Here is a 24,221-nt window from a genome sequence, read left to right as displayed (position 1 = left end):
GTTTGATGTATGTGGTCATATTCAGGATCCGGTTGTTCTTGCCTTTGACATTGAAACTACCAAACTCCCTTTGAAGTTTCCTGATGCAGAGGCAGACCGGATCATGATGATCTCCTACAGGATTGATGGGCAGGTAATGGAACAACAGTTCTTTTCTTCATGCTTTGGAGCAAAATACTAGACAGCAAACGAGCATGTCACCTTTGGCGGTCTGGTCCCTGGCTTGCTTTGTTGCTAGTTGCTTGGTCTATATGTAATGTCTGTGGAAATAAAATTGAAGTCTAGTCTGAATGATGCATAAGGATTTCCTCGTTTTGTATGTTGGAGAACCCAGCTAAGGCTACTGGTGCCCCTTTGAGGGGCAGTAGTAATTTGGAGAGTATAGTCCTTAAGTTGTCTCCCTTTTGGCACCCTTAGTTGATTGTAAGCAATTGTTCAGAAGGTGACCTCCAAAGAGTCGTTCCCACTTGACAAAAGCTCTACCTATCAAGCTGTGCAAGGATTATCTCATCGATGGAAGACTATTTCATCCTTTAGGGATGAAATATCTATTTCATCCTTTAGTTAGGTTGTTCAGGAACGTGTCCCTGGTGTAGCAGGGATCTGAGTCCTCAGTAACTCTTCCTTTGTCAACTCTCTAGGGCTATCTGATCATAAACAAGGAGATTGTCTGTGAGGATATTGAGGGCTTTGAATTTGCTCCCAAGCCGGAGTGTGAGGGTCCATTCTGTGTCTAATGAACCAGATGAGGTAAGTAGGTTCTACTTGGGAAATCAGGCTGCTTTTTATCTGCCTTGGTCTCTTGTAGGCCAAAGAGAGCTTATCATGCAATAGATTGTATCTTTGGGGAGCTCAGCGGACAGTCACAGTGCTGGTGATGCTTTCATTTCGTGGTGTGATGATGAGGCAGATCGGGCTCTAGCTAGGTCAAGAGCAGAGGGGAAGGACTGCATCAATTGTATTATATCCAGTGCCTGCCTGCAGGAGGTGAATTTGCTGAGTGTTTGTGTTTGTGGGGGAGATGTTTTTTGTTTTGGGTTTTTTTTTTTTTAATCCTCTGTTGCATACTAGGCTCGTTTAATCCAGAGGTGGTTTGAACATGTCCAGGAGACCAAACCTACTATCATTGTCACATACGATGGAGACTTCTTTGACTGGTAAGATCAGGAATGAAAACTAACCTGGTTTCTAAAAGGAAATGTTGTCTAGGCCATGAGGTGAGATTGGGTACCAGCCTGTATGTCCTTTGTCTGGAGGTCACATAGCGGCCACATGCGTTCTTATCTACGCAGACTATCCAGCCAGTTTGGGAACCTGTTTACATCCTGATTATGTGCTCTTTATTTGGAGTGCTGGGCTGAGTCTTGGATTGCCAGCCTGCAGAGGACTGTCGAAGAGGGGGAGGTGGAATTCAGAACTTTTTTTTTTTTTTTTTTTCCTGAGCAGAGCTATGTTTATTGGCTTTGAAATACGAACTTCTATAGAGTCTCATCAGTTGGTCCAGGGATTGCTGAGCTACTTCTAGATTGTTGTTGATTTGGCAATGTTTGTACACTGATGACCTCAGTAACTGGAGAACAGGCAAAGTGTCAAAAGAGAACTGCAGAACAATAGGGAGACCAGAGCAGCCAAGCCTTTGGGGAGCGAGGGAAACTCGATCATAATGTTCTGCCTCCTGGTATAGGATGTAAGCAAGCAGCTTTCTTCTTGCAGTAGCTCTGCCCTACAGGGAGTTTTCCCTGTGGCCAGCTCTCACGGGTAAGGTCTGGAGCAAAGGAGACTTCACAAGAAAAATTCCTCATTAAGTAGCTTACAAGAAAGCAATTCTGAAACCCTTGGGGTGGGGATGGGGTGGAGGAAAGGGACTGCTTTGTTTCTTCTCTTCTGCATTGTCTCTCTCCTCAGGCCTTTTGTGGAAGCAAGAGCAGCAGCTCATGGAATTAATATGTATCAGGAGATTGGATTTCAGAAGGGCAGCCAGGGAGAGTACAAAGCCCCGCAGTGCATCCACATGGATTGTCTGAGGTACCGAATGCTGCGTCTGTACCGTATAACTGCATCTTTATCTGTTAAATTTGTATAAAATGCCTACAGTTGATGTATTTGAATACTGTCCCTTTTCCATCTCTGTGCACTGCTATCATGAGTTACATCTTACTAGGAAAGGACTAGCACCCCCATCTTTGGTTGTGCTGCTTCTACTCGGTACTCCGTTGTGTGCCATTATGTACAGAAGTTACGTCTCATCCACATTAGCCTGAACGACTAACTCTGTTTATACAGTCTGCTGGTGGCTGTCATTGGGAGTTTGAGAACTGTCCTGGATAGCAGGTACAAGGACAGGATAAGACCAAACCGTTGTAGTGGGCACAGGGCCATATTCTAACCCAACAGCCTGCCTAGCACAGAGAGGAAAAGAAAGGGTGCGTGTGTGTGTGTGTGTGTGTGTGTGTACAGGAGAGGGCTGTCTGTCTTGGTAGTTGTGACTTGAATGTTTTTTCACATTGGACCAGTGTCCAGACTCTGGAAAACAACTGCCTCTCTTTGCAGTCCTGCTGATACCTCCTCCTGTGTTTAAACGTTTATCTTTGAAGTCTCTGAAGTATGAGGGTTGAGAAAAATCTGAGCAATAGAAATGATTTGAATAGCAGAATTTGTACGAGTCAGGATTTAAGAGCATGGGTAGATATGCAGACTGTCTAAAGCTGTGCAGCTTCTTATTCCACTGCACTTGGATGTTCTGCTCTCACCTTTCCCTGTTAGAGTAATGCAGATCTTTTTGTACGTAGCAGCCCTTTCTGAAGTGCAGGGCTGTCTCTTCGTCGACTGGCATTTTCATTATTCTGTCTAGGTGGGTGAAGAGAGAGAGTTACCTGCCAGTGGGAAGTCACAACCTGAAAGCAGCAGCAAAAGCAAAACTGGGTTATGATGCAGTGGAGCTGGACCCTGAAGAGATGTGCCGGACGGCTACAGAGGAGCCTCAGGTATTCCCACCCTGTGCTGTATCTCTGGGCATCTGCAGTATTAGTGAACCTTTGAGTTAGAGCTTTGTGAAATCCTTTAAGTTAATGCAGTGTCTTTGAGAAGTTGTCAGTGTATCTTGCTGAATTTCAGACACCTGAAAGAACTTAAGCTTAGGGAAGAATAGAATTTCCTTGATGTGTTTCTGGCATTGGCGTTGCACTGTATATTTGTGTTATTTACACTTCTGCAAAACGGTAGTACTCGGGGCATTGCAACGGAGCAGTACTTTGCTAGTGTCCAGGAGACACCTTAATGAGGTTTCTGCCAAAGCCCTGGAGATCTCTGTAGGCCAAGCGTGGCCTCCTGACCACTCCGGAGTGGCATCTGTGCAGATATGTGGCAGTGAGCTCATCTTCCCCATTTCTGCTAATTCGGAGCTGGCTTATGTAATTCGGGTTAAAGCAGAATGTCGTCTTAAGCCAACTGATAACTCTTTACATGCTGGGATGTTTGTATGCAGAAATACACCTTTTGCATCTTCCTGCTGATTTCAACCTTTCCTTGTTTCCCGTTGTACGTGTTAACTGCTGTATTAAATGTGACTGGGATTGATTTGTCTTTCTCCTCAACAGACTCTGGCCACCTGATCGGTGTCTGATGCAGTTGCTACCTATTACATGTATATGAAGTATGGGCACCCTTTCATTTTCGCGTTGTGCACCATCCTTCCCATGGAGCCTGATGAGGTGAGTGCATGCCTGAAACAATTTCTTTTCTGGGCAGAGAGCTGCATGCTTCACGCAACAGTGACACATTGGCAATAGAACTAATTTCTACTGTTTGGATAGTTTTTCCCAAGGAAAGGAGGGAAAGTAGTCTCCAAATGCGCTTCCTTTCTGCAGTACAGCAGTCATAGCTGTTTTTCCATAGACCAGTTATGGGTAGCCTAAGTGAAGGAGTTGGTTTTGTTTCCTTACTGTGCTCCTTCTTGCCTTGGGCTTCAATACTGTCTGAATAAACACATCATGTTGGGCACCAAATCAGACATTTAAGTTCAATGATGTGGTGATAAGGCCAGCCTAATTCCAGCAGCACCCTTTACAGCGCTTCTTTCTAAGTCCAGTTTTTGATGTCTGTCTTTTACAGGTGTTAAGAAAAGGTTCTGGGACACTGTGTGAGGCATTGCTGATGGTTCAGGCCTATCACGCCAACATCATCTTCCGCAACAAGCAGGAGCAGGAGTTCAACAAACTTACAGATGATGGCCACGTGCTGGACTCGGAGACGTATGTAGGAGGCCAGGTGGAAGCTCTGTAACCTGGGGTTTTTCGCAGTGACATCCCTTGCCGCTTTAAAAAGGTAAGGACACAATCAAGGTGTTGTGACAGAGGCTTTAAAATGGTAATGCAATCATGCTCTTTCTCTTCTTTCTGGAGAACATGGCAGTAGGGAATAACCCTCCAACTGGAATTACCATCCTCTGTTCTTTTGGGGGATACCCAATAGCAATACCTGTTATAAAACTTTGATACCTAATTTATGGCTTGAGTGTGTGAACCTGCTTAGAGTTTAGGTGGGAAGGGTTGGAGAAGTTGCTCTTCATGACCTCAGGCTGGCTATTGGGTAAAGACAGTGTTACAGCAAGGAGAGTGGTTCATTGCTTTTGTGTGGGTTTGTTTACTTTGTTTATTGGTTGGTTGAGGGTTTTTTTTTGTTTTTTGGTTTTCTTTGAGCGAGTGGTTGTTGGCAGAGATGACTCTGTTTTTTTCTCATCAGGATTATATCTTTGTCCTTCTCCCACTCAAGCCAAGCTTCTTTTGGCCTCTTTTACCTGTTTCTGGTTGGTGCTACTGTCTAGATTGTAAGTTTTAGAGGCAACTTCTCTCTTTGCTGTGTGATACACCAGACCTCAGTGCTGCTTATTTTAGTGGCCTTAATCTCGTGAATGATCTTAAGGGAACGTGCACTGTGAATTTAGAAGGACCTTAAATCTAAATCCTTGGCCCCTTAGAGCCTTAGATGTGTGAGCAGCTGACTGCTAGGTCAGCCCCATAAGTGTTGCACTCTGGAACATGCATGCAATCTTCTCTTCTTGTTAGCTGCCCTATATAGCCTCCTTTGCAGGAGAACTCCAAGGGCCGGGGAGCAGCCACCATCTCTTCTCTGCTTTGTGTTTTGCCTTAGTGCCAGTGGTGTAGACTTTTGTGAGTTGTAGGGTTCTTAGCAGAAAGCCACCGTCCTTCAGTTCTAGAGAGCTCTCAAGTTGGCTGTGGAGGTCAGCCATTTTCTGCCTGCTGACATTGGAGCTGATCAGTGAACGAAGGGGCATTTCAAGATGCCATTCAGCTGACCTGTTTCAGCCATCTGCCCTTCAGATGAGATGAATTGCTCTCTACCCATACTGAGACATGCTCTGCTAAGTAGTGAGCCTGTTTTCAAAGATCACCGAAGCTACGCTGGAGCATGGATAATCTTGCAGAAGCTGTCACCCCCTGCACCCCTTCCCTGGGCAGTGTGTGAGGATGGTGTCAGGGCTAGAAGAGGTCTCGGTATCATTCCTGTATCCTTGCAGAATCCTTCTGCCTTTAACTTCCTGGTGCAGCATGTGGAGAAGACGCTCCGGCATGCTGTCGAAGAGGAAGAAGGTTTGCCGTTGGATCAAGTCACCAACTTCCAGGAGGTCTGTTGTCCTGCCTCAGCCTGCAGGGCCAGAGGCATGACTGGGCTTTCCAAGGAGAGCAGAACTGTGAGGGTGGAGTTGCAGCACATTTCTTTAGGCAAGCCTGGGTCCTGTGCACACATATTGGTGCTGTATAACAACTTTCTTCAGCTTTGAGTTCTGCCCCATGTCCATCTGTGCCTTATTTCCCATATTAATAAAGAACTGGCATAGGCTGGAGGCAAGGCTGATTTTTCTCATCCTGAATATGTCTGGTGAGACACCACATGTTAAAGATGCCTGTTTAGACTCATTTTATACTCCATGGAGAGAGACAGGAGAAACTTATCTGTAGACATTTGCAGTGTAGATGAAACCTACCTTGGAGGTCCAAAAGAAAACCTTAAAGATTGGTGGCTAAAGAAGACTCGCCGCTGCCACTCTTCTTAATCCTATTCCTTTAGTTTTTCATACTCTTCCTCTGTTCCCCAGAATCAGTGGCAGGTGTTTCTGTGCATGTCGGAAGTAAAGGACCAAATATAGTGCGTATGTGACTGCATCATTAATTCCTTCTTGTTTGAATTTTACTTTTTTACATCTCCCCGCAGGCTTGTGATGAAATCAAAGTCAAGCTGAATTCCTTGAAGGATGTTCCTAACGGAATTGAATGCCCCCTTATCTACCATTTAGATGTAGGGGCCATGTACCCCAACATCATTCTGACCAACAGGTTGCAGGTGGGTAACCTCAGTCCAGTCAGGAAGGTGTTTTCTGTTTTGTCTTGCAGATGGTCTAGGAGGTCCCTCCGATTTGATCCCCTTAGCGGCAAACAATAAACTTTCTGCCCTGGACAGGGGGATAAAATAAGGCTCGGTTTGAAATCCAGTCAGGCTGTTACAGTTGGCAGGTGTACAGAGCCGAAAGGTCTGTCCAAGGTAGAGCAATAGCTTTAGCTGGCTTCTTCCAAAGAATAGTCATTGTTTTTGCTGTAACTTGTGTTCTGAAAAGCTTCTAGAAAGGGAAACTTACTGAACGTCACCTCTGTGATGTTCACATTTGTGTTCTTCTAGTACCCAACATCGATTCCTTCTGGCATATGTCACTGGAGACGGTTCTGTTTTCTCTAACATGGGTGTGTCTGACCTGTGTCCAGCCCTCAGCAATGGTGGATGAGGCCACATGTGCTGCCTGTGACTTCAACAAGCCAGGTGCTAATCGTCAGCGCCGGATGACTTGGCAGTGGAGAGGAGAATTCAGTAAGTGTAATTCTGCTGTCTGCTTTGTCAAGTTCCCTGTTGCATTGCAGCATGGATAGAGCTTGCAGCATGAGCTGAAGACACAGAGACCACTTCCTGTTCCTCCCCTGGAAAGCTCCTAGTTGCTATTCCTTTGCAGTGCCTGCAAGCCGCAGCGAGTATCACCGCATCCAGCAACGACTGGAGCCTGAGAAGTTTCCTCCTCTGTATCCAGATGGAGCACCCCGGGCGTTCCACGAGCTTTGCCGTGAAGAGCAGGCCAAGTATGAGAAGAAGCGACTGGCAGGTAAAAATAAATGGCGTTATGTGGAGCAGGTTTTTGCTGCCTAGACTACAAACACATCATTAATTACTTGTCTCTCAGGTCTGGGGCTACTTAGTTCTTGCTGGCTCAGAATGAATTTGATCTCAGTTTCATGCTGCAACAGTTTTCCCCTAGGATCCCAACCAATTCCTGTACGTTTTTTGAGGAGGAGGCAAGTGCTGTTTTTTGTCTCAGTGTTTCTCTTTTCTCACTGAGAGTCATGTATTTGAGCTGAGACACATGGAAGGTGATATTTTGTTTGGGGTTTTTTGTTGTTGTTCTTTAATGAGCACTCATTAAGCATGTCAGTGAAACACATGTGTCGATATCCTTTCACTTTTTGCTCCTAAAGTGGTACTGCTCAGCAGAAGCATCTAGCTAGTGGGGGCTCTGAGCAGAGTCTGAATTTGTGGATGAGCCCTCATGGGCAATTTATTTCCCACACACACCTTTGCATCTCTATAGAGAGGTGCTGTTTCTCCCCATATTAGTATCTTCCTCCCCTTGCCTTTGTAGCAGGTCTGCTTCCTTGCTTTCCTAGCTATGATGTTTATTTGCATTGATGGAATTTTTCTCAGACTGGTGCCTTGAAAGCTTCAGATCTGTGGATCTGTGTGGTTTGCCCGATGCCATTGTGTTCATCCTTCCCATCCATAGTGGGGCACTGATCTCTGAGAAAGCTTTCTCTGTTTATTCCCTTTACTAGATTATTGCCGCAAGGCTTATGAGCAGATCCACGTCACCAAGGTGGAGGAGCGTGTCACCACCATCTGCCAGTGAGAGAACTCTTTCTATGTAGACAGTGTACGAGCTTTCAGAGACTGTCGCTGTGAGTTCAAGGGGCTGCATGAGGTGCTGGGCTTGAATTTCTGTTTTATTTGGGCTGCCAAAGCTAGAAGGTCCTCACCTCTCACTGAAAACTTGAACCCTAAAGGATCATTTTGCTCAATCTGTATGGTCAGTAAGAAATATTAGCTTTCCTGACAGCTCTGGTGCAAGTGCAGGTTTTTCCCCTGCTGAATCCTAAACAGCTGCTGCCACAGTGGTTCCTAGCTCTCTGATGCAATCACTTTCAGTGCTAGGAAAGAAAACAGCTGGGTTTTTTTTGGCTTTTACTGGATCTAGAAAATCCTCAGCTCAACTATTTTGTGATCTGGTTTGTGTTCAGTGTAGGGTACTTTTCAAAGAGAAAGATGAGACAAGCAGAGAAACAATTGATCTTAGGCTAAGAAGTGATTGATTCTAGGAGAAAGAAGCAGCATGTTCTAGTTCTCAAATGTTTGGAGTCTTGTGGCAGAGGGAGGAGCCTGAAATGTAGTTGCTAATATGTTGAAAGAAATGACAAGACGCTGGGACTCTGTCTCTGGAAGAGTTTAATAAAGAGCTATTTGCTTTGCAGTTATTGCTAGTTCTGTCATGAATCACGGAGGTGGCTGGGAGGCCTTTTCTGCTGAAATGGTTCTGCTGTTAGTCTCGATCTAATCTCTTGCTGCAAGCATTTAGTTCTTGCCAGCACAATACGTGGTGTGACAGAATTGATGTAGGATGGCAGTTCTGCTGGGATTAGGTAATTCTAACTATGGGTGTGAGTTACAGTTGATGCTGCAAGACTCTTCCATAATATAGCATAATGCCTGTGCCCAACGCTTCCCCCTCAAATGCAAAAGAAAGAGCAGAAAGAAAGAGGAATTATCTTAATAACTGATACTGTTCTAGGATCACAGTGTCATATTAGGATTGTGGTGGGGGGAATATCTGGATGTTGGTACTGCCTGTAGTGGAATGTAGGGTTGTCCTGACACTGCCTCTTGCCATCAGGTGTGGAAGAAAAAGCTGTCTGCGGCTGTGGAGACAGGCGATGCCTCTGAAGTGAAGCACTGCAAGAATATGGAAATCCTCTATGACTCCCTGCAGCTGGCACACAAGTGTGTCCTCAATTCTTTCTATGGCTATGTCATGCATAAAGGGTGAGTCTCACCTGTGGTCATTGCTGGAGTCCTCCAGCAAGGAGCATTGTAAACCAGAGCTGTTCTAGTGAGGCTCTCACCTTGTTAACGTGCTTCCAAAGCATAAGGGGAATGATAGGTGATCCCTGTAACACTTTTTTTTGTTCCTACTAATGACTTCTTATTTATTAGTCCCCTTAGCAGGGACTTTTGCTAAACAAGGCCCTGTAGCATTGACGATGAATGGCAGGGTTTGTCTATAGGTGATTCTTCAGGGTGTGTGAAGTATCACAGGGAAGGAAAAGGAAAATGATCTCCTGAGGGCTGCTGTGATTGTCTTTTTTGCCCTGAGACTTTATTTTCTGTACGACCTGATGCGCTTCCCCGCAGCTGTGCTTAAGAGGTAGCACTGCAGCCTTTTGACTGTCCCTCCTCCATTCACAGAGCTTGCTGGTACTCCGTGGAAATGGCTGGGATTGTGTGCTTCACTGGAGCAAATATGATCACACAGGCTAGGGAGCTGATTGAGCAGATTGGGTGAGTATGTGCTGAGCTGAGGAAGAAAGGTTCTCCTGTATGTAGTGTGAGCAGATGGGTAAGGGCAGAATTTGACTGGCAGAGAAAAGGAGCAGTGGGATAGATGTGGGATTAATCAGTGGAAGCTCTGGTGTTCTGGAGATTCAGGTTTCTGACATTGCCATGGCTTATTAATGCAACTGGTGTTGTATGACTAGGACTTCCTTTGCAGAAAGGACACTGCCTCTGCCTGACTTGTGGACAGAGAACAGTTCTTTGGCATATTTTCCAATCTCTTCCTGATGGTGATTTTTTTTCTTCCGTTCTTAGGAGACCTCTAGAACTGGATAGAGATGGGATTTGGTGTGTGCTTCCCAACAGCTTCCCGGAAAACTTTGTCATCGAGTCAACCAACGCAAAGAAGCCGAAGGTAACAATCTGCTACCCAGGTGCCATGCTGAACATCCCTGTGAAGGTGAGTCTGGCATCTGTACCAGCCAGCTGTACAGTCTGGTAAAAACAGTGAAAGGGAAGAAAATGTTTTAGCCTTCTGTAGGCCTGCAAGCCAATCAGGCAGTTCTTGTGAAGGGAGTAGCTCTACTGGCAGTGGAGTATGCATCTTTGTTCTCGGAGTTGGCTTCAGCCCAGAGGACAGCCTGTCTTTTGTCTCTGGTCCCCTGTGTAATGAGCAGGACGTTGGGGCTGACAGCTTTGCTTGCTACACAGCTACTCTCTGCCCTGCACAGCCCATAGCTCAAACTGGCGTTTGAGTGGAAGGAGAGACTCTGATATAGCAGAGAGGGTATAGTGTAAGAGACCAGGGTTGGTGTGTGCTTCTGTACATAGACTGCCAGAAGCAGTAGGAGTCAAATCAACAAGGTCCCATGCTCTGCTTGCTCAGATATTTATGGCTATGAGCCAAAAGAAGTGACTTTAGAGTCTCCTGCACTTTTCTTCAGGTCCCATGTTTGAGTCCTACCTGCTAAATTGTTCTGTAGGTTTCCAAGGAGTTGCTTGGTCACAAGGAATCAGGATACTTTATTCTCTGCTAAGATAGGGTAAGTTATGCTCCCTCAGGGGAGCAGGGATTGATCCTTCCCATCATCGGGAAGGAACAAAGGCCATCAGTGATCCCTTCAGACAGGATGATGTATCTGGGGGCTATCTGCTCGTATAATCAGCCGAGCTGTTGAGTGAGGCTATTCTGTTGGGGCTGTGCCGGCAGGAAGGCTTCACAAATGATGAGTACCAGGAGCTGGCGGACCCAGCCTCTCTCACCTATGCCACACACTCAGAGAACAGCATCTTCTTTGAAGTGGATGGGCCCTACTTGGCCATGATCCTCTCAGCGTCCAAGGAGGAAGGCAAGAAGCTGAAGAAAAGGTAAGAGTTCAAAGCTTGAAAAATCACCACTTCCCAAGGGAAGGGATTGAGGGTCCTTTTCCTTGACTACATTTGAGGCGTGTTAGTCCTTGCCCCATGTTGCCAGTCCTCTGGAGCTGGCAGCATGTTTGGTTTGCTTGTTGCTGCGTACCACCGAGATCATGCTGTCTTTAAACGGCAAGTTCCCTGCATGAGATCAGTCTTTGAATCCAGCTATGCCCTGGCCTTAATTGACACATCTGACAGTAAATTTCTGAAGATAACAGTAAAACAGCACTTCTCAAACTTTCTGATTAGTCATGGTCTCCCTGTTTGGTTCTGAGATGCGCAGGCAAACTTTGATTTTTCTTTCTATCTTTTCTCTTTAAATTCCCTAATCTCTGTCTGTCCCTCTCTCAAGTTTACAGACCTCTAGTAATACTTTTCCCAGAGGTTTCCACTTTAATCCCCATCTAGGGGAAGGAGTGGATCTTGCCAGTGCCATCATGGTATAGAAAAGCAATTGCACTTGACTTCACTGACTTTCTCATGCAGCCTGCTTAAATACGAGCACGAGCAATCACGAGAGGACTGCCCACAGACCTGGGTCTGGGTTCAGAAAATACTGTCACTGTCCTCCAGCACTCTCTGTTCGTACAAGAGTATGTTTGTTTCTGCTTGAATGTCTCTGTTGGATGAACTCCAGCATCCACTGTGAGTGCCTTTGCATGCCAAGGGAGTCTATCGCAGAAGTCAAGAGGATGTCAAGCACTGAATGAACTCTGCTCATAGGAGTCTTTATCTCAGGGGCCCTTGATTTTTTCCTGTGATTCTTGGGATGTCAGCAAGTGCACTTTCTTGCTCACTCTCCAAGTGGAAAGAGCAGTAGTGTGGAGCTGGCTGGCAGGTACCGCTGCCAGCTGAGGAAGAAAAGACTGCCTGGAGGAGGGGTGACAAAGCAATGTACGCTTGAGTCTCACCTCTGTTCCACTGAAGCTTCCTGTGATGGTTGTATTGAGCCATACAAATAATTGGCAGGCATGTGAAATCCAAGAAACACGACAGAAAAAAAGAGGGCAGTGTGTTGTCATAGTTGTTTCGATAGCGATGTCCAGTTTCCTCTGAGTCCATTTTGCCAGCGTCCCCTCCTGTTTTCCAAACAAAGCTTCATTCTCCTGTATAAGGCTTTTCCTAGTATTTCACTCCACTTCTCTACTCCTCTCACCCTGACTCTCACTTCTTGCCCTTTATTTGTGTGCATTTAAGAACATTTTGCCAGTTAGAATTGGCAAGTTGGGGGCAGAGGCTGATGTGCTTTTGCAGCTGGAGGTGAAGTAGTTCATGATGTTATTGTCTCTAGCTGTGTAAATATGCCTAGATCCTGCTAGTCCAGAGCCCCACAGCTTGGATTAATTTACCTGGTGGCTGCCTGGTTTGGCAATACTAGAAGTACTTTGGCAGGAGGGTAGTAAGCAGCATCCTGGGAGATGTGTTCCTTGGCACAGAGCTTGTGCAAAACCTGGTCTATATCCTAGGTATGCAGTCTTCAATGAAGATGGATCCTTGGCTGAACTGAAAGGGTTTGAGGTGAAGCAATGGGGAGAGCTGCAGTTGGTGAAGATATTCCAGTCTTCTGTATTTGAGGCCTTTCTGAAAGGCACCACACTGGAGGAGGTCTCTGCCTCTGTAGCCAAGGTGGCTGATTACTGGTTGGATGTACTGTAGAGCAAGGTGAGTGTAGGGTTTGCAGGATATGCATCCGCTGCATGTTTGTCTTCCCAGGTTGGGGCCAGAGAAGGTCAAAGCTACCCTAACACTGTAGGGAGGATGGACTTTGTCTGAAGAGAATGGTTGGTCCATTGTGCCTCTGATGGCTGTTTGTATGTAATTTCTGCCTCTTTGATTCTCTAGGGCTGCTCTTTAGGGTCTTTTAGCACCAGACCTGTTGTTACAGCACTTTTGTCAGCTGTTACCGCTTAACTGTGGGTAAGCGTTGTCCTCCAGTCACCTCTTTCACAGAGGTAGCGTGGTGGCCCTCTTGCACCAAGGACTTTCTCTAGAGCCACTCACTGAGACAGAGGATGGCAGAACCATTTGCCTGCAGAATCTTTTCTGAGGAGGCCAGAAGAGATTAGCTTTAAAATAACCAGCAAGAGCAGAGACAATGCCAGAAAACAGAGCCTCAAACCGGGGAGCAGGAGAGATGAAAAGCCGGAGCGACTGCTCTGCTTGGGAGTTTATTGGGAGCACTTCCCCTTTGTATTTTGCATCTGGCACTACAGAGCTGGGCCCACTAAGAGTTTGCCGTACAACATCATTTCAAAGTATTGCATTCACAGTAGGAGTTTTGATGCAGACCTCATGTCCATGATCTCTATGTTCCATAGGTCATGTTGGCAACTGGAGCAGAGATTGCTCACAAACTCCTCATAAAGACAGCCATATCAATCGGTTTAAATGTTCCATGTATATAATAGCAATGAGGTTTGATCATGAGGTTCCTGATAGTGTTTTCTTTTCCTTGTTCCTTTTTTCAGGCTGCCAACATGCCTGATTGAGAGCTGTTTGAGCTGATCTCAGAGAACTGTTCCATGTCTCACAAGCTAGAAGACTCCGGGGAGTGTACAGACAAAAGAAAATGAATGAGCTCTTCACTTCTGAAGACAAGAGACAGGTAATAAGAGTGAGAGAAAGGAGCTGGCTGTGCTGATGGGCCTCTCTTGCTGATACTGTGTCCTCAGCACCCAAAACTTCCTGCTGTCGTTTCCCCTAACCAGCACCAGGGGGGAACACCAAGCTCCCAGATTTGAGACGTAGAGGATTTGGGGGCTGCTAAGCCCCTTCAGCCGTTGGTTCCAGTTGCAAATAAACGGAAGCGGGTCCGTACGGCAGAGGAAAGCCAGCAGATGTTCCAGTATCTGGAACTGTCGCAGTCCTGGCGAGAGATCCTGGACCCACCTGCTGCCATGGGCACTACTAAGGTAAGTGAAGTAGACTGGGCAGGAGGAATCCAGGAAACATCCTAGGAGTATGATCATCTGCCTAGCTAGCTAGGGAACAGGGCGTAGCAAGCTGTATGTTTATTGAAACCGTCTGCGCTTCTATGACTGAAAACTACAAAGGGAAATGTTACCGGGAGAGTCCCACTAGCAGAGAAAGTCAGGCCAATGGCAACTTTACAGCTATGCCAGTAACATGATCAGGATCTGAAGGTGGAAGGGCTCGGCTTTAGATTGCTTGATCCTCATGTGTAGGAGATGCGTGCTAATTTCTGTGGTTCCTGTTCATGTACTCTCTCTCTGATTAGGAAGAACAACTGGTCTGGCTGTGCTACCACAAGAAGAAATGGGAGCTGCAGGCTCGGCAGCACCAGGAGCATCGGAAGAAGCGGCGCCTGGAGGATGGTGGAGTGATGACAGGCGGAGGCATAATCCGTGATACCCTCTCCAAAGGACTGAGCAGCTACGTGTACAGGACGGCATGCGGCATCCTGGACTTGCCCTGGCAGATTGTGCAGGTACCAGGCAGCAAGGCAGGCCCACTCTTAACCCCTCACAGAGGCCAGTTCAGTGCCCTGTGCCTCATGTTTGCAATACCTGTAGTCAAACCTTGAACTTCAGGGACAGCTAACCTCAATCCTACTTTAGTTTTACCTCCTTGAAGGTCATGTGGGACTGCATAGCCTCAGGCTCAGAGAAGCTTTGTAAGGAAATGAGGTCCTCAAATGATCGTGCTTGATTGCAAATCTGGGACTTCTGTGTAGAGCCTGTGTGGGGAGGGCTCAGCTGAGGAGCTGGGCAAGTGTGCCTTGAATCCTAGATTTAGTCAATGCGAGCATGAAGAAGTTGATGGTACAATCCAAGCATTTTCTTAATTTCTTGTTATGCTTGGTTGCCTCTGCTATCTGAGACCCAGCCTCTTGTTGTGACACTTCTCATCTTCCAGAAAAGTCTTGTTTGGTTTAAGGTCACATGCAGCCTTTGACTCTGTGTGTAACCATGAGCTGGAGATGGGACACCTAATGCAGCATGTCCAAATGCTTTGGCTAAAGTCAGACAATGGCATGAATTTGTTAGCTAATGCTAGCCCAAAGCTAAGAGATGTGTTTGAGCCTTTACCAGGTGTCCTCTTCCCTTCAGAAGCACAATGCAATGTGCTGCCTGCAGATCAGTCAGAGCTGTCTTCATTCATGCTCTGACGTTTCCTCTGGCAGAACAGTTTTTTTCACTGTACCTGTAGGACAATAGCAGGACGTGGAGATGCCAGAGCTGAGAGCAATGAATCTTTGGGTCCACTGCTGTCTTTGTGGTCACCAATTGCTCCTTATTTGGAGAACAAAGTCAGAGGTAGTAGAGCCTTTGAAGATCCCAGAAGTGCTCCATGGCGTGTATGTAAGAGCTAAGAATGGGTTGCATCTCTCCAGCAAAGCTAACTTAAATCACCCTGTCCTGCAGATTGCTGAGAGCAGCCAGGCTGGCTTGTTGAGGCTGTGGGCAGTGATCGGAAGCGACCTGCACTGTATCAGACTGAGCATCCCAAGAGTGTTCTATGTCAATCAGCGCGTTGCAAAACCAGAGGAGGGAGCTGTCTACAGGAAGGTGGGGGTCATGTTTTTGACCCTGCTGCTTCTACAAGGGAAAACAGCTGGTTGAATTCATGTAAGTTGCTCCAGCCACTGCGGGCAGATACTATGGGCAGTTTGCCTCACAAGACCTCCCTGTCCAGCCCTGCTAATGCGCCTTAATGCAGTCCCTTTTGCCTGCTGCTAATCTCAGCCTGACCAGAAAGCAGGTTGACAGTTACTGCAATGTGGACAAAGCATAAATCCCGCTAACTGTCTTAGGAATGACCAGCACCGGCAGCTAGATTGCTTCCTGAGTCAGCATGTTTCTGGAAACATAAGGCTGGCTCAAACTACAACTCCTTGCTGCCCTTTAAGGTTCCCCTGCTGTTGGGAGGAGCACAGCCTGAAGCAAGGTGCCCTGCTGAGTGTGTCTGTTTTCCTGGCAGGTGAACTGGATCTTGCCCCGCTCAAACTTGGTTTACAATCTCTACGACTACTCAGTCCCTGAAGACATGTACCAAGAGCACATCAATGAAATCAATGCAGACCTGTCTGCTCCAGACGCTGAGGGAGTGTATGAGACTCAGGTAACGCTTCCAGGTGCTCGTTTTCCTTCCTCATCCTTTAAGGAGTGCTGAGTGGTAGCTGACTGGTCTGTGTACCAATGGCACAGGTAGAGGCATGGGAGCTCAAAATGAAACAAGTTAGTAAGACGCTAAAACGAAAGACCCTCTCGAGTAGCTTTCTCAGAAATGTGCCCAGTTTTATATGAGCAAAGATACTTGTTTGGTTTCCAACCCCTTAGGGGAAAGAGGTTTAGATTTATTTGAAATTAGGAGACTCTGGGAAAAGATGGCACTTGAACGGAAAGAGTGAGTTTCCTCTAAACCAAACCAGAACCGTCTTGCTAGCAGTTGAACTGCAAAGGTATGGGAGTTCTTTCGAGTAAAGATGAGGAAAACCCCAGCATGTGGCATGTACATAGGCCAGGGTGCAGTGATAAAACCTCTGTATTCCAGAAAGAAGGATAGGATACCACTTTTTAAAGTTCAGAAAGAGCAAAGAAGAACCTAAACTGTATTCAGTAGTAGACATACGAAAGCAGTGAGACCAAGATTAAATGTACTAGTGCTTCTAATGCTGTAAGTCTGAAATGAAGATGGGCAGCTGGGATGCCTGCTTTTAATGAAGATATTGATTCGTTAAGCAGTTCAAAACTTGGTGGCTTGAGGATTATCTGAGTGTCCCTGTCACGACAGGTGCCGTTACTATTCTGAGCCCTGATCCAGCTGGGTTGCGTGTGCATGGTCAGCAGGCAGCTTGTCAGACACCTCACAGGGCGAGAGGCTGACACTTTTGACACTGAACACCTGGAAATGCGCTCTCTGGCTCAGTTTACTTAGCTGGAGCCAGGTAAGGCACCCTAGGAGAAGGCTTGTCAGTGTACCCAGGACCAAATAGCTTGAAGATACTATTGATGCTGCATGTTTGCTCTGTGTCTCTAGGAAGTATTCGCCACATCTACCTCTACCAGAGCTCCCAGGGCAACAAAGCGCTCTTTGGCCTTTTCATCCCCTCTCAGCGCAAAGCTGCAGTGTTTGTGCTGGACACGGTAAGAGTAGGGCTTAAAGGCTTGGGAGGGAACGCAAGGGGATCAGGCAGCGGTTTGGAGCTGAGCGGTTTCTTTGCACAGACACAGATGTCTACTGCTGTGCAGCAGGGATTCTCGTATTTTGAAGTGTACCAAGCAGGTCTGTTCCTCAACTGTCACGTGAAGCATTGTGATGTGTAGAGGAAAGAGCTTCCTTGAAATTTGCAGCCTGGAGCCTGTCTCTTTTGAACCCTGTTCCCTCTGATCACGTTTGCATTTGGTACAGGTACGCAGCAACCAGATGCCAAACCTCACCAACATGTACTGTGCTGTGCAGTGCTGTGCTGGAAAAAGTGGGCGAAGAACTACTGCTTCCAGACAAGCACACCTTTGAAGTGCGTGCTGAGACCGACCTCAAGACAGTCTACAGAGCCATTCAGCGGCTCCTGCAGGGCTGCAAGGTATGAGCTGAGGGCATGAGGGAGGTCCCCACTGAGACCTTGTCAGCGCAGGTACCTGGGAGGAGGAAAACATTGCATGGAAGGCATTGGTCCAGCAGTTCAAGCAGCCTCTAAGCATAGCTCTCTGCACACAGCTAGTGCTCCAAAGTTGAAGGGTAAAAATGGATGTTGCCTGCGGGCTCTGGCTTGCCTGGGGTGAGCTTACATAGCGCAATGCAAGCAGTGAGGCTAGATCATACCCCCAAACCCCAGCTCTCAATTGTGGAGCTGGTTATTCAGTGGGAGGTGCTTCAAGAGACTCTGAGTACACTGTCTCTACTGTGTGGAGGACCAGGGACCACTACAGGAATGGGGCATGTGAGCACTCATTCACACAGCTGGTTTCCTGCTGAGCAGAGGTGCCGGCTGAAGGGATGTACCAGGGCATGTTCTCTCCTCCTTTGTGTAGGATGAGCGCCGGGGCCCCACACTTCTTGCTGTGCAGTCTAACTGGGACCTGAAACGACTGGCAAGTGGGATTCCCATCATCGAGGAGTTTCCTTTGGTCCCTGTCCGAGTAACAGATGCCGTCAGCTATTCAGTCCTGGACTGGCAGCGCCGTGCAGCGTGCCGCGTGATCCGCCACTGCCTCAACTTGGACACGTGCCTATCCCAGGCTTTTGAGGAGGGCAGGTGCCTGAGGTGGCCACATTCCCCTAGAGAGGTTACTTTGTTCGTGCTTGGGTGGGAAAGGGAGATTGCGGGAGCCTGAGGCCAAGATGAGGCCAGATGCTGTCACCTTCTGTGCTTTTGCGCTTGTTGGGACAAGCAAATATGATGCTGGCACGGTTCTTCTGTTGATGTGTTTACGCCGATGACTGTACCTCTTTCCTTTCCTCAGATATTACCACATCCCCATTGGGAATCTCCCTGATGACATGTCTACCTTTTGGTTCTGACCTGTTTTTCTCCCGCCACCTCCGTCGCCACAACCATTTGCTGTGGCTCTCACCCACGGCCTGCCCAGAGCTGGGGGGTAAAGAGGCTGATGATAACCGTTTAGTTATGGAGTTTGACAAGAGAGCCTCAGTGGAGATAAGCAACCCTGGCTGCTACTCCACAGGTAGGATAGCACTGAGTGGGAGCCGAGCTAAGTGCTCTTCCATGAGCTCAGGAGAAGGATGGCTGCAGTGGCAGAAGAGTACCTGAGCAGTTCTGCAGTTGCTGACAGCTTCAGAAGTTGAGCAATGATGATCTGGACAGGATATATGCAATTGGCATCTCCTGGGGATAGAAGGTCCTGTATGCAATAGAAGAAAATGCAGGTAGGCATTTAAATACAGATTATTTCCTAGTTTGTGGCCTCTCATAGCAGCATTCAGAAGATCACTTCTGGTGGTCGCTAGGATGAATCTTTCTGTGATGCAAAACAAGCTGACTGATAGTTCTTCTGAGCACCTCTGCTGCAGTTTCCAGAAAAAGCTGGTGGCCCCTGGAGGGGAAGTAGATCCAAGTTTTGTTGGAAGGTGCTATGCTGTTTAGCTGTGCAGTGAATGGGGCCATCCATACATAGCATCACAGCCAGAGAGGGGAGAGGTCTGGCCATGTGCCAAAAGTGTCCTTTAAAGCCTGTAATACAAGGTGTGTGGCAGTCTGGAGAGCAGCACGGTTTCCCATGCTGCTGCAGTACCATATAGGCTTTCACCATTTCCTGATATGAATATCTTGATGTTGCACTCGGTAGATGCAGCAAGACCTGTAAAGAGCTCTTACAACTTGTGGAAAGTCCTGGCAAGTGGGTGCATTCATCATACCTGGAGAGGGGATTGTGTCCTTGCTGGTTCTCTGCCCTGCTTGCCCGTTGACAGGTTGTGTTTGTTCACAGTGTGTCTGGAGCCGAATATTCAGAGCTTGGCTGTAAACACAGTGTTACAGTCCCATCACATCAATGACATGGAAGAAGGTTCCAGCGTGAGTATCAGTTTTGATGTGATCCAGCAGGCGTCTCTAGAATACTATGATGTGTAGGCTCCTAAGACAGGCATCTTGACACAAGAGGCAGTTGAAGCGTGGGTATGATTCCTCTGCAGCCCTTAGTTCTGCTAATGACTGCTCTGCAGCCTTCTGTACTGAGTCCATTTGCTGAAGCATGGTTGGATGTGAGAAGTGAACTGCTCTCTTGCTAACATCGCCTGCTCCTCATTGCCTCCCATGGAGAAGGTTATTAGCTAGGGAAGATGCCAACATTGTGTGTGACTGCAGTCTCTTGCCTCCAGCATCCACTCAAAGGAGATCTTTCACTCTCTGACTATTTCCTTCTGCCGCTGCTGGGAATTCCTGCTCTGGATGGATCCAGCAAATTACGAAGGTATCAAGGGAAGAGTGCGTTCTAGCGTCCACTCTGGGGAGGTAAGAGATGGGAAGTGCTCAGTCCTGCAGAGACAGGGGTGCAGTGGGTTGAGTTGAGCAGGGAGCTATTGGTTTGGATATAGGGAACTGCTACGACATCACCAACCCAAAGCCTGGGCATGGCTTGTGCTCCATTCCAGCAGGACACTAGCAAGAGTCAAGTATTGGATGAGGACAGTGAGGAAGAGGAGGACAAGGAAGAAGAGGAGGAGGATGGAGAAGCAAATGTGGAGGACTTGCTAGAGAATAGTTGGAACATCGTGCAGTTTCTCCCCCAGGCTGCCTCCTGTCAGAACTGCTTCCTCAGGATTGTGTTGGGTGAGTGCAGTCTGCTGCTCGCCTGGTCCTACTTTGAATGTTACCTCTGGTGATTAGAGCTATCCCCACCCTGCTGCTGCCCAAGCCATATCCACAGCATTCCCCACAGCTTCTTGAAGCTCTCTGTGCTACTGAGAAGGTTCTGATGTTGATCCAAAGAACCCCTTACAGTCAAAGATTGCACTGTGCTGGATGTGATACAGAAGGAACCACCTCCATGTCTGTAAATATCATTGTTTGGGTGGTTTCAGCGCCAGTGTGAACTCTCTCAGAGAGGGGAAGAAGGTCACTAGTTCCTGATTAGTCATTGGTGCCCCAGGAGAGTCGACAAGCACAGTCGCGCTTGTGCCACTCTCCCATCGTGGACTGCATCTGGAGCTTTTCTTACGTGTCTCTGCAGCCTACATTGTGGCTGTGTACCACAGCATGAAGGAGGAGCGAGGAGCTGCAGCACAATGCCCCTCAGAGCGCTCCCATCAAGAGGAGGGCCACGAGCCAGGTGTCCCAGGAGGCATTGGGAGAGACGGGAGCCATGCCTGGTGAGTACAGTTAGCCACAGTTAGGCATGGGAGAGCTGTGTGCAGCACTGCTGGGCCAGTCCTGCAGCAGGAAGAGAGCTGCCCACCTTGCTGTCCCCATATGCTTCCATATGGCTCAAGAGCTCTCTCTGCTCCTCCTCTCCAGGCATGATCACTTTCTCACAGGATTATGTGACCAATGAGCTCACGCAGAGCTTCTTCACCGTCACTCAGAAGATCCAGAAGAAGATGGCTGGTTCCCATAATGCCACTGAGCCCTCAGACATGTTCTCAGTGCTACCTGGCTCCTACTTGCCACTCAACAACCCAGCTCTAGAGTTCATCAAATACATCTACAAGGTTAGTGGGGTGGGCTGTGCTTTCTTCTTTTTTTTTTTTTTTCTTCTTTTTTTTTTTTTAAGAATCTGTTGCAATTCTACAATCAGTTTGTTTTGCCCAGCTAGCACTCGCATCAGAGTGAGTCCCCGTGAGGACCGTCTTCTCTGCTGGTGGCCTTACCTAACACTGTCTCCTGTAGGTGTTGTCCCTGGATGCCAGTATAACTAACCAAGTAAACAAACTGCGCCGGGACCTGCTGCGCCTCATTGAGGTGGGTGAGTTCTCAGAAGAAGCCCAGTTTCGGGACCCTTGCTGCTCCTACATGCTCCCTGAAGTCATCTGCAGGAAGTGCAATTTTTGCAGGGACTTGGACCTGTGCAAGGACCCTGCCCTCTTGCAGGTACAGCCTTCCTTTCCCAGGAAATCCCCTTTGCCCTGGCTGCATGCATTAAGTCCCTCTTGGGGACACTAGCATGGTTGTGCTCTCGGCCTGTCATTCACTCACATGTTGTCCGTCTTTCTCTCAGTCCTTTTGCTTTGAAGGTCTGCTTGGTTCCATGACAGCGATAAACCTCCCTTCAAGGTTATTTTCTGCTCATCCCCTTTCCGAGCTGCCTGTGACAGTTTGAGGTGTGCTGGTGCTTTGGCTGATGCTTTATCCCCTCCCGAAATTGGTTATGGCTTCCTGGCACTCGGGGCTCTCAGAATGCTCTTGTTAGGCTGCAAGGGCTGAGGCTGCACCATGCTTTCTCTTGGGAAGAGTCACACTTGTGTTCATCTCCCTTCTCTCTGCCCCTCGGATGGGTCAGTGCTGCCCAGTTGGGTGTGCTCCAACTGCCAGGCCCAGTATGACTCGGATTCCATTGAAATGGCACTGGTGGAAGCGCTGCAGAAGAAGCTAATGGCCTACCTGCTGCAGGACTTGATGAGTGCTGGGCGGCCATGCTGCGGGAGCCTGCCCTTGATGTGGCAGGCTGCAGCAGGAGGGCTGAAGCTGCTCTCTGCTCCTTGAAACCGAGCAGCCCAACCTTACTTCTCTGACTGATGTGATGCAGTGGAGATATGATGAGGAGAGTTTGGCTCGAGCACTCTCCACTTCTTCTCAGCACATAGCTGCAGCCTTTTGCTGGCTGGCTGAGGCTTGACCCATTGACCTGATGTCAGTGGTGTCTCCCCAGAGAGCCCTGTCAAAGGACTGAGCTGCTCAGCCTTGTCTGCTATCCCAGCTAAAACCCCTTTGCCTCTAGGTGTGCAAGAAGTGTCATGGTGTGAAGGAGACACCTATGTCTGTGTACTGCGGTTGTGCTGGAGATTTTGCCCTCACCATTTCTTCCCAGGTATGTGTGCATCCTGCCACCAGATCCAGCCTCCTGCCAGCAGCTCCTCTGTAACAGCCAGTGAAAAACCCAGTGATAACTTGTCCCTTTCAGCCCATCTGGCACAAGTTCATCTCTCTGTGCTTTCTGGCTGTTTATTCGTTGCTTTGTGCTCAACCCAGGCAGTCCTGCCTGACCAGCTTGCAGAACTTCTCCTGGCCTGGCCTTCTCCCCCCTGTCCCCTCCAGCTTCCATCTTCCCTGGCTCATGCATGAGGTGTGCTGGGCAGCCCTCCCTCACTGGTATCTTCCCCCTCAGATCTTCATGGAGCACATCAACATCTTCCAGAGCATTGCTTGGCACTAGAGCGTGGCCTGTCTGCTGGAAACTATTGAGTGGCTGCTCCGTACAAACCACCAGCTCCAGCAGTGATGTGATGAACTTGTCCTGCTGTCTTTTTTTGTTGCTGTGTCAGCTCTGGGTACTTGCTCTCACCTCTGCTGAAGAGCATTTGTGCTCTGTGATAGGTCTCGGAGAAGCCACATATCCATCTTGCACTGTGTGGGGGCGCTAAGCGGTGTTGGGGCAGTCCTGGTCACAGCCTGGTGCTGTGCTGGGGGAATTAAGAAGGTGCCTAGGGCTGGAACTGCTCTCTATGGGGGAGGGGGGACTGCATTTGCCAGAGCCCTGCAGAAGCCCAGTTTGGGATGGGAGTTTGTGCTGTAGGCAGCACCCTGTGTGCATGAATCTCTGTGGTTTTAATGTGGAGTTTTATACAATTAAATGTGTCACAGACAATGCATCTGGTTCTTTGGGTAGAGGAGCACGTGCTATGGCCCACAGCAGGGAGCTGTAGGCACCCTGGAAACGAGCATTCTCTGAGCCATGGGGCAGGATTCCTAGAGGGAGGAGAAAGCCAGACTCTTCTTGTTGGGCTGGAAGGGGAGCAAGGGAGCTGTCCCACTTGGGTGCTAAAGCTTCAAGTTGACAGCAGTGAGTCATAGGGTGGGGGGGCTGCTCACTGAAATCCCAGCACAGGTGTGATGAAACCCAGGAGGCCAGTGCTTAGCTGAAGCCTGGCCTCCTGGTCCTTTCCATCTACTCCTGCTTGCAGAAGCCTGAAAAAGCATGAGGGGAGCCAAGATTACTAGATTCCAGTTAATTTTCTGGGCATTTTGAAACACTGTGTGTTCAGCTACTTCTGACACTTCCTTTTCTATATGTGTGTGTGTGTGTGTGTATATATACATATATATATATATAAATTTGTATTCAATGCCCTCCACACATACCTGTATTGAAAATATTTTTCTGAGCTTTGTTTTTTCACTTCTATAGTATACCTGTTTCTATTAGCATTGGGTTATGGGGCAAGTGGTCCTGTCCTTCGCTATGCCCTCCCTCCATCTAGTACTGCTGAAAGGGGGGTTGAGGGGGCTGTACCTATGTGTTTGTTTTCTTGATATTAGAGTTGGAGGAAATGAGCTGGCCTGGAGGGGCAGAGAAACCTGGCCCTAATGCAATCACTGCGTTGTGCAATTGAGTTAAGGTTTGGTCCAGCGGAGCCTCCAGTGGCTTCAACCTGCGCCAGGCAGCTCCTCTCAGCCCTGCATCATTGCTCCTGCTCTCCTCAGGGCAATGAGCTGCTGGAGGTGGGGGCAGGCACTTGCCTTCATCCTGCTGCTCTACAGTGAGAGGCTGGCTCCTTCCCCCAAGCCC

General features: G+C 48.1%; 1 pseudogene; it reads left to right on the top strand.

The window, feature by feature from the left end:
* Positions 1 to 88: 88 nt before the first annotated feature.
* On the top strand, positions 89 to 23,037 carry LOC134154748 (DNA polymerase epsilon catalytic subunit A-like; annotated as a pseudogene).
* Positions 23,038 to 24,221: the final 1,184 nt, after the last annotated feature.

Source organism: Rhea pennata, unplaced genomic scaffold, assembly GCF_028389875.1.
Source record: "Rhea pennata isolate bPtePen1 unplaced genomic scaffold, bPtePen1.pri scaffold_40, whole genome shotgun sequence".
In the NCBI taxonomy this organism is placed as follows: domain Eukaryota; kingdom Metazoa; phylum Chordata; class Aves; order Rheiformes; family Rheidae; genus Rhea; species Rhea pennata.
Note: the sequence above shows the minus strand (reverse complement) of the source record. Positions and strands in the feature narration are given on the sequence as shown.